Source organism: Culicoides brevitarsis, chromosome 3, assembly GCF_036172545.1.
Source record: "Culicoides brevitarsis isolate CSIRO-B50_1 chromosome 3, AGI_CSIRO_Cbre_v1, whole genome shotgun sequence".
In the NCBI taxonomy this organism is placed as follows: Eukaryota; Metazoa; Arthropoda; class Insecta; order Diptera; family Ceratopogonidae; genus Culicoides; species Culicoides brevitarsis.
Genome location: NC_087087.1, coordinates 15,385,831 through 15,395,803, shown reverse-complemented (window position 1 = coordinate 15,395,803; position 9,973 = coordinate 15,385,831). Strand labels below are relative to the sequence as shown.

The window sequence follows — 9,973 nt, the reverse complement described above, 5'->3', positions numbered from 1 at the left end:
CATAAAGTGACACGAAATGAACCGAAATGTTTATTTATGAATAACATATGAGGACTCATTTTGTAATTTACACCATTTTATTTCACTTTTTTTTGTTGTTAGTGCTTCGGCATCATCATCATCATCTCTGTCATCATCATTATTTTTACGCCTTGTACGAAACTTGTGCGAAAAATGGCGCGCTGTGGATGTCATTATTTCGTCCTCCTCGTAAAAAAATGTGTGAGTAGTAAAAGTTTTGCGTGTCAAATTCTTTTTTAACGACTTTTTTCGGGCGACGAACAAAAAAAAGTTAACAAAAAATTTTTTTCCGGTGATGTGGAAGCAATATGAAATAACTTTCTTTTATGATAAAATATGTTAATGACTGTTCACTTTTTTTTTCGCCTCTCGTGCTGTTTTTTTTAGGATGATGTAAAAAATATTCTGAACTTGAATTTGTGGCTAAAAGTGATCATTCAATCAATATTTTCCGACTAAAATTGAAATTCTAGCAAATTTACATAATAATTGTTGTTTGTATCAAATTCAGATGGTCCTTCGTCGTGTTTCAATTATGACATGCACTAATTACGATCATTATTGTGCTCGGAATTCATTTTGCTTGCGTAAGTAATTAAATGTACGATAATATAATTTAAAGCGAAATAAATTTCATTTGATACAAATATTGATCCTGCCCCAGTGTTGTTTGCGTGAGTGTTTCGCTGTTTACATTTGCGAATGAGTAGCAGGGGGAGGGTACGTAGAGCGGAAAATATCCGGACCAGTAATTAAATCAGGAAATATTTAAATATTTTGTTTCATATCGAGTGACCTTCACCTTGCATGAAAATGTGGAGGCGACGAGTTGTTTACTTTGTTGAATTTTTTTCTTGGAAGAATAATTTAAAATTCATTTGAGTTTTTTGTTTGTTTTTCGCTTCTCTTTAAAGTAGCTTTTCGTTTAATTCATTTAATTCTAAATGTTTAAGCTTAATTTTGAAAATATACTCAGAGATGGCGCTCATAGTTTTAAAAGCTTTCTTTAAAAATCTAGAGATGGCGCTGATGTTTTATTGATATTTGAGAAATTAAATGTAAAATAATTTTTTTTTGAACCTTTGAAAGTCTTTTTAACAATTCTTAGAGCTACTTTCAAGTTTGAATTTAAAACTTGTCAAAAAATATTCGAATTTTAAATACTTTTCAAAAGTTTTTAAAAATTTCTCTAAAATTTCCTTTAACCTTTTCATATTTTTCCTAAAGTCTTATAAAATTTTTCCTGAAGCTACGTTAAATATTTTTTAAGTTTTTTAAATTTTTCCTGAAGCTTCGTTAAATATTTTTAAAGGTTCTAAAAATTTTCCTGAAGCTTCTTTTAAAATTTTTGAAGGTTCTAAAAATTTTCTTGAAGCTTCGTTAAATATTTTTGAAGGTTCTAAAAATTTTCTTCTTTAAAAATTTTTGAAGGTTCTAAAAATTTTCTTGAAGCTTCGTTAAATATTTTTGAAGGTTCTAAAAATTTTCCTGAAGCTTCTTTAAAAATTTTTGAAAGCTGCAAAAATTCTCCTGAAGCTTCGTTAAATATTTTTGAAGGTTCTAAAAATTTTCCTGAACCTTCGTTAAAAATTTATGAAGGTTTTAAAAATTTTTCTGAAGCTTCTTTTAAAATTTTTGAAGGTTCTAAAAATTTTCCTGAAGCTTCTTTAAAAATTTTTGAAGGTTCTAAAAATTTTCCTGAAGCTTCTTTAATAATTTTTGAAGGTTCTAAAAATTTTCCTGAAGCTTCTTTAAAAATTTTTGAAAGCTGTAAAAATTCTCCTGAAGCTTCGTTGAATATTTTTGAAGGTTCTAAAAATTTTCCTGAAGCTTCGTTAAATATTTTTGAAGGTTCTAAAAATTTTCTTGAAGCTTCGTTAAAAATTTTTGAAGGTTCTAAAAATTTTCCTGAAGCTTCGTTAAATATTTTTGAAGGTTTTAAAAATTTTCCTGAAGCTTCGTTAAAAATTTTTGAAGTGTCTAAAAAATTTCCTGAAGCTTCGTTAAATATTTTTGAAGGTTCTAAAAATTTTCCTGAAGCTTCGTTAAAAATTTTTGAAGGTTCTAAAAATTTTCCTGAAACTTCTTTAAAAAATTTTGAAGGTTCTAAAAATTTTCCTGAAGCTTCGTTAAATATTTTTGAAGTCTCTAAAAATTTTTCTGAAGCTTCGTTAAATATTTTTGAAGGTTCTAAAAATTTTCCTGAAGCTTCGTTAAAAATTTTTGAAGGTTCTAAAAATTTTCCTGAAGCTTCTTAAATAATTTTTGAAGGTTCTAAACATTTTCTTGAAGCTTCATTAAATATTTTTGAAGGTTCTAAAAATTTTCTTGAAGCTTCTTTTAAAATTTTTGAAGGTTCTAAAAATTTTCCTGAAGCTTCGTTAAATATTTTTTAAGTATTTTAACATTTTTCTGAAGCTTCATTAAATATTTTTGAAGGTTCTAAAAATTTTTCTAAAGCTTTTCAAAAAAATATTTGTTGTTTCTAAAAAAATAACTGAAGCTTCTTATAGTTTTATTTAACTTTTAAAATCATTAAAAGTAATTTATTTTTCAATCATAGAAACCTTTGAAATTGTTTGACGGTTATCCTGACTTTTATTGAAATAAATTTTTCTTTAAGATGATTTTTTCTTTCACAAAATCTTTTTTATCAAGAAAAACTGAAATTTCTAAAACCTTTAGTCGTCCTTTAAACGTCACAGCTGGTCCTGCTTTAGTAAAAATCCCCAAACACGTAAGAAATTCCGAAAAAAAAACTTACAAAAATTCATAGTTTTTCATTTTTAGAATCTACTTATCATGAATTCCCTCATTCTCGGCCTGCCTTTCCTCTGTGTCATGTACTGCACATATTACATCGGCGTCCTCGGAAAACGCAATCGCCAAAATAATCAATAAATAAATACCTTGTGGCTTCAACCTGTATTTAATTGATTGACATCCAGCCAGTCATTTTGATTAACCCACATTCGGCACGGGAAAAATTTAAACCATAACCACCGATTTTTAATAAATTATCAATTTGAAATGCCATTTCTCATTTATTTATTTGCAAACTCTCAAAAAATTTCCCCTGAACAAATTCAATCACATCATGCCCAAAAGTATGCAATGAATATGCCTCCGACATTTTTATTGTTGTTCGGAAAATGAAATTCGTGATTGACAACGCACAACGCTGGCTTTGACACCCGCAAAAATTGAAAAGTTGTCGTAGACAGTAAAATAAGCAGGTAAGTGATAAATTTTTTATGTACTTCGAAAATCTCTTTTGGCACCCCTTTTTCCTTTAATTTCAAGTTTTTGTCACATTTTTTTGGACAGCAGAACGATAAATAATTTAAACGATCGAGAAGAAAGAGTAAAAATCTAATTAACCCCCGTTTTGTGTCTCGGCACACAATTGACGGCAGTTTGCGCTCAATTTTTCCGAGTAAGAAACGCAAAAAAGAAGTAAAAATAGAAGAAAGGTACATAAAAGGTCGTTTTAGGGCCTCATAAAATACATAAATGGAAAAGCATAAAACAAAAGTGTGGGAGTTGTCTTTGGTGTCATGAATATTGCCTGCCTGCTATTTTTCTTTTTTTTTATATTTTTTGCCGGAAAATTGAGTTCGAAGACGAAGTGAGTGGTTGATCGATAAATTTTTATGACAATAAATCAAAGTAATGGTAATTTTACTTTTCTCTTAGTTTTACGACTTTGACTTCGAGAGTTTTATTAGCAATGAGAACGTCTTCAGGTAAAAAAAAAAATAAAATTTTTCATCTTTGATCCTTTTTCCGTTCTAGATTTCAAAGAAATTGAAAAAGGAAAATTTTCTCGAGGCACTTTCGAGTAAATATTGCAATGGTCAGTTTCCTTTTTCCAGAAGATAAGAACGAAGGAGTGGAGGAAAAAGTTCAAAGCCGATTATATTTTAAGGTAAAAATATTTACAACATTAGAAGATAAATAACATGTCTGTCGCACGTAGCTCCGTAGATGCACAAGCCAGAACAATGTTCCGAGCGAGTATAAAATATGTGGCTTTGGTAACCTAGATCCCTTTATTGGTGCTTTTACTTTGGGAGAAACGGATACATCGGATAATGTACACTAAAACGATTATCTAATCGATGTGTTTTTCCGCACAAACACTCTCTTTCTCTCACAAAAAAAAACTAGCATGGGAAAAATTATACAGGGCATTGATTTTCGTTCGTCGTTCGTGGCTATTTCGTGTGAAAACATATCGGAAAACAAAAATTAAGTGTAGGTAATAATGAAGATTTATTAGTGCAAATTTTCCCTTTTTTTAGGAGGACAATTTAATCCGCTCTCTCTCTCGATTTTGTTGTTTAGCAACATAATTCACTATCAGACTTGCCAAGTTTTAGAATTTAAAATCTTTTGTGGAGAATTTTTTCTTTGTGAAAGGTTTAATGGTGTTGACCGCAGAAAAATCGTTAAAGAAACCCGAAAAATTTCCCAGAATTTTATCTGATTTTGTGGGTTTTCCGGGACAAATTGACACATTAACGGAGATTTATAGGGGAAAAAAGTGTTAAGGATATCAATATTTGAAATTAATGTCGATGAAAGGATATCAAGCGAGATGGAAATCTTATGATTTTATTACTATAGATTTGAAAAATTATTTTGCAATTTTTCTAAAAGTAGCTTACATAAATAGTAAAATTTTGAAATAAAATAAATTTAAATTTTTTTAAATTTTATTAATTAATTAAATTATTAAATAATTATAAATTTAATTAATTTATATTCATATAAATAATAATTTTAATAAAATTATATAAAATTATTAATTAGGCGAATAAATTTAATATTCTCTTGAAATAAAAAAATAAATATTTTTGAATTTTTTGTTTTAGACGTTAAACGTTGATTCTTAACATTTATTTAATTTTAGTTTATATTATTTTAAAATTTGAACTTAAAAGTAAAGAAAAATCAACAAAATCTCCCAAAATAAAAATTTTTGAAAAAAAAATAATTTTGGTCACGTGACTTTCAAAAAAATGTTTTTCAACATTTCAATAGAAAATGTCGTAATTAAGCAAATTTCTTTGGTTTTTTGTATGATTTTACAGTAAACAGTTATTTTTCATGATTTTTTAATATAAAAATTCCAAAATATGTCAAAAATATTTGTATTTTATATTTAATTTTTATTTTTCCCCCTGAATTTTTTCGACAAAATCCGAAAAATTTTATTAAATATTTTTTTTATTAAATAAATTTTATTAAAATAAAATTATTATTATTCATATTTTTTTTAAATTTTTCTTATAGATTTTTTAAAAATATTTTTAATTAATTAAAAAAAAAAATAAAAATAAAATTTTAATAAATTAAAAAAAAAATAAATAAATTTTAATAAAATTTTAATTTATTAAATAATTTAATTTAATTTATTTTTTTTTATTTTAGTAAATTTTCTAAAATAATTATTCATCATATTTTGTAGGTAAGTAACTAATTTTTTTATATTAAATTTTAATTAATTTTTCTAATAAAATATAATTAATTAATTTAAATTAAATTAAAATAAAAAAAATTAAATTATTAAATTTAAATTTAAAATTTAATTAATTAATTTAATTCTTGTATTTCATCGAATTATAAAAAAAATAAATTCATGACAAATAGTAAAAATTTTTAAAAATCAAAAATTTATAAAATTTGCAAACAAACGTAGTAATGTTACAAAAATTTTATTTCATGGTAAATAATAAAAATTTTTAAAAATTGAGCCGTATGCTACTACCGTTTGATTGTTTTTAGCATACCTGACTTAAAAAAAAGATTTCAACATTTAATTTTTTCCTAAAAAAGTTTCAAATTTTTATCAAATTTGATTCATTAAGCTCAGATTTGAGCCTTTTAATTTAAAAAACTTCATAAAATTTTAAATTTCTATCAAATTTTGTGAAAATAAAATTTAGTATAATTATTTAGATTTTATCTATAAGTTTTAGTTTTATATAGATTATTTTTTTCTATTAATTTTTCTATAAGTTTTTATTTTTTTTTATTATTTTTTAAATTTTTTTTTTTGAAATTTTTCATTTTTTTAAATTTTTTTATTGGTATTTCTTAAAATTTCATTTGATTTTTTTTAATAATAATTTTTCAAAAATTTATAAAAAAAAATTCAATGGTTTTTGAAACTTTAACTAAATAATGTTTTTTAAGGTATTTTTTAACATCTTTAAAAAGTTTGTCAAAACAAACAAATCCATTGAAGATCTAAAGAAACTTGTAAAAATCGTAAAATGACACCTCTTCAACCCATTTTTTAGTGTTTAGAGATTTTATAATTAAATAAATGTTAAAAACTACTTCTGTACAACACTAAAAATTAATAAATAAAAAAAATATATTTAAAAAAATATATTAAAAAAATATATTTAAAAAATATATTTAAAAGACTCCCATCACAAAATTCTTCGTACATTTTCTCATCAACCTTCTATCATCTTATAAGTACAACAACACACGGTAGAAATTCTCGGCATCTCAAAACTTTTGGACTGCGGACATAAATAAATAAAGAGTTAAATATTTGCCAAAGCCAGAATGTTGTGGTTATGTTGTTGTTGTTGTTCCAGTTTTCGGGGCACAAATTCATTACATTTCCTCATGATTTTGCACTTGTTCGTCGTAATAGCTGTCGTTCGTGTATGTATTCTTGCCTGATGATGATGTTTGTGTTCTAAATTATATTGTCGGTCGAGCGAAAGTAGATTACGGGAACTAATAGGATGTTCTTTTGACGTGAATTTAGATTATTTTGTTATGTTAAGTTTATTCCTTGCAGCTATTCTGTTCTATTCTCGGTATCGATTAGAGGAAATGATTATTTTTTAAAGGGGAACAACTTTTTTTCGTTGTTCTATTGCTGGAAAAGAAGGTTCTATCCAATCATCAACATGCTATCATGACATGTAAAGAACAACATAAAAAAGTTTGTTTTGATTATTTTTACAGTTTTTTAGCTGTTTTATTTTTTTTTTTTAAATAAAAAAGGGATTCTTTTATCATTTTAAACTTTTTTTGACTTCTCTCCCTTGCCATTTTTAGCAGGAAAGTTGCTCGTTTTTAACAGACAGCCTCGACCTCTGCGTGACATGACATTTTGTATATCGCATTCAAATGTCACGAAATAATCTAATAAACTTTTTAAAAAGAAATTCCTTGATTTTTTTCATTTCTTTTTCTTTTAGGTTTTTAAATGAGGCCGATACAACGAGCAAAAATGTTTCAGGATTTGTTTCAATTTTTTTTAGGTTTGAAATTTTTTTATTTTAATTTAGTTTTAATTTTTTCTAATTTTTTTATTTTTTACAGAACCACTAAGGAAGTCGTACCAGAATCATTAAGAACTCATAAGAAGGAAATCTCTAGTTAGAAAAAAAAAGTTTATGCGTTTTCATTAATCGCTCTTGTATTAATGGAAAACGAGAATGAATTGCATTCGTGTATAAAACGAATGACTTGACCGCATTTCAATGAGTTCAATTCCAAGATTTTTCATAAATTCTTCGAGTTTTCCCGAAGATTTTCATTAATTTTTATTTTTCATGTTACTCACGAGACTCCCCTGAACATTTTAAAAAATTTTTCAAGATTTTCCGATTTTCCATGAATTCTTCGAGTTTTCCCGAAGATTTTCATTAATTTTCACTTTTCATGTTACTCACGAGACTCCCCTGAACATTTTAAAATTTTGAAATTTTTCAAGATTTTCCGATTTTCAATGAATTTTCCGAGTTTTCCCGAAAATTTTCATCATTTTTAACTTTCCATGTTACTCACGAGACTCCCCTGAACATTTTAAAATTTTGAAATTTTTCAAGATTTTCCGATTTTCCATGAATTTTCCGAGTTTTCCCGAAAATTTTCATCAATTTTCACTTTCCATGTTACTCGCGAGACTCCCCTGAACATTTTAAAATTTTGAAATTTTTCAAGATTTTCCGATTTTCCATGAATTTTCCGAGTTTTCCCGACGTTTTCCACTAATTTTCATCGACAACATTTTCCAACGGATGAAAACTAATTTAAATTTCCAACGGATAATTTTTTTAAATATGCTGTCAAATCTGTCAGTTGAAAAGAATTCGCCAAACCTGCTAATTCAAACAAAGTTAAAGTGGCACACCACACAGACGGACGGACGGACGACATCACGAGCACAATACCGCATTTTTTTCAAAAAAATTGAAATGCGGTAAAAATATGACAGTTTAAAAATTTGCAATTCGCATTTTAGCTAATTCAATAAATTTAATTCAATTTGAAAGATTTTTCTACATTGCTTCAGCCTAGGTAATGAAGAAAAAAAAAACAATAGTGAATGACTTAGCATGACGAAAAATGCAAAGAAAAACTATAATTTTTTTATTTTATTTTTTCTTTTGCTTCGGAGCACTTTGTCGATAAGACATTCACACCAGCAAAGTTCCATGACTCCATTAAATGCCTCTCGAAGGCCACGACAATTTTTTTTTTGACAATAAACATGTACGAAAAATATCTCATTCGTATTCATTGACCTTAATTTGCGTTTTTGTTCGCATGTTTTTTTTTCATACAGGACTTTTTCCATGTATGTCATGTCACATCACTTCCATATTTCATTTTTTTTTCATATATGTTGGTAGTAATAACCTAGATTTTAACTTTTTTTTCATAAAATTTGCATAACTTGAGCTTTTTGAGCTCTGAAAGGATGAAATGTTTATTCTTTACATTTTTTTCTCTCTGCTTGGAGATTTAATTTGGCTTTATTTTTATATTGCTGGAATAAATAATGCATGAACCTCATAAAAATAGGGGATTTTGTTCTGCAATCCATATGAGCTCAATTCAAGTCAATTAGTTATTATTTATGAGATTTTGTCTGGGCAGTCATTCACCATTCGATTCAGTGACACAATAAAAAATTTGTAATAAAAGTTGATGTGAAATGGACTCGCTCTTTTTTAACTTTGTTTCGATTAAATTTTTTATGACATTTTTTTTTCAAAAACGAACGAAATGCAACGAAAATAAAAATGTACAAACTGAAGGTAAATAAACTGTGAATCAATTATATTATTTTTTATTTTCATTTATTGACACAATTGTCTAGACGACTCAATTAACGGTCAATAACAATAAAAAAAAATATTATCGGAAAATCTAACTTTTTTTTTTATCGAAAAGAGAAGAATTTTGTCACTAACAAAATGCTTGAAAAAATATTTAATGACTATAATTTAACGGAAAAAAACTTTAACGATTCCTGCGCGTTTGTCGTAATTTTATGCAAATTTAACATAATTATAAATGGAAAAAAGTGGTAAAAAGGAGAAAATGTGGGAAAAATGCATACATTATAAAAACTAGTAATGCAGACTACAAAAAGTAGTTGAAGTGTTGGAAAAGGTATCATTAAATGTGCTTACTTAGTCATTTTCATCGCTCGCTCTTGTTTGACTTTTTTTGTTGTAATGATGGAATTTTTCGAACACTTTGCATAAGGTACATGGACAGATATAAAAAGTCGTTAAAGCAAAAAGTTTCGTTCATTAAATTTTTTAAAAAATTGAGAATTCATGATATACATAACTCAATTTATGACGAAAGAAAAAGAAAAACTTGACATAAATTGTGTGAAATATTTTTTTTCTTACAAATTTAAATTTTTTTAAAAATTATGAGATTTTATAGAAATAGTTTTTTCTTTAAAAAAATTAAAAAATCAAATTTAAAAAAAATAAATATTTATTATTTATAAAAACAAATTAAATTTAATTATTTAAAAATTATTTTATAATATAAAAAATATTTATTTAATATTAATTTATTTTTTTAAATTTAATTAAATAATTTATTTTAATTTTTAATTTAATTTTTAATTTAATTTTAATTTAAAAATCATAAATCTTTAAAAAAATCA

At 25.7% G+C, this 9,973-nt stretch overlaps 1 non-coding gene across 1 annotated transcript; it reads left to right on the top strand.

Moving 5' to 3' along the window:
* The first annotated feature begins 403 nt into the window (after nucleotides 1-403).
* On the top strand, nucleotides 404-481 carry LOC134836203 (small nucleolar RNA R12). The gene has a single exon (XR_010162268.1). It is a non-coding gene; the product is annotated as a small nucleolar RNA R12 (small nucleolar RNA).
* The last annotated feature ends 9,492 nt before the right edge of the window (nucleotides 482-9,973 follow it).